Here is a 1,081-nt window from a genome sequence, read left to right as displayed (position 1 = left end):
CATATTTGTGTCTGTATATGCATATGCACATTTATTTATGTATTTAGTTATTTATGCATTCCAAAAGCTCTTCAGTGACCTTTAAAAAGTACATGAATAGTCATGGTTGCAAAATCATGAGGGCTCTGTTGACTCACAACATCATATATCCATATAACCATTGAGGCTTTGGATGTGGAGAGTGATCCATCACAGAGGATCATCTGGGGGAAAAAAACTGTGGCTTCCTGTGATACCTTAAAATACTTACCTAAGAAACATGTATTCTAACTGCTTTTGCAGGAGGAAAAAATCTACAACCTCCACTTGTCATTTGCCTTAGTTTTCTCGAGCAAAGCTAGATTGAATAGCAGAAGCTAGAATGGGATAAAATGTATGAAAACAAAAAGGGTGGTAAATTATCTGGTTGTTTGCTGGGTTTTTTATTTTTCAGTAGAATTTATAATAAAAAGAAAAATAATTAATTAGCATTCATTAGTAGATAATAATACTTACATCTTATTAAAATGATCTTGCTGTTCAAGACTATATCAGTATAAAACTTTGGTAGTGATATCAAATGGCATCTCCTACATTTCCAAAGAGTGGAATAGTACTTTTCTTTAAGTATGGATTGTTGCAAGCAAACTGCATTCATTATTCTGTTGATAATCGTATCAAGTCCTGTTTTGAATGAGTTCTTGCCCGTGGGATTAACAGCAGCATGTGTTCACATAACAGAGAGTATTGTGTATCATCTAGTGTGCCTAAAAACATTTTTTTACTCTGAGGTTTCTTTTGGTTTTTTTGGGTTTTTAAATTTTTTTTTTTTTGTGGTTCTTTTTTTTTTAATTTTAGTGTATACAGTGGTATGTAACAGTAAATGGTATTTTTAGAATGGATTTGCTGTATTTCCTGTGTAACCTCTGTAGGTGACCCTGCACTGGGGGTTGGACTAGATGATTTTCAGAGGTCTCTTTCAACCTAAACCATCCTCTGATTCCGTGGCTTGTGTTTGTTTTGCTATAATGTGAGATCATCCTTTTGGAAAATTGTGCTTTTTTTGCACTGCTCTCTCCTTTGGCTGTGACAGCCCCAGGTC

The sequence above is a fragment of the Sturnus vulgaris genome, chromosome Z (assembly GCF_052056855.1).
Source record: "Sturnus vulgaris isolate bStuVul1 chromosome Z, bStuVul1.hap1, whole genome shotgun sequence".
NCBI classification, from domain to species: Eukaryota; Metazoa; Chordata; class Aves; order Passeriformes; family Sturnidae; genus Sturnus; species Sturnus vulgaris.
This window is presented reverse-complemented; position numbering follows the sequence as displayed.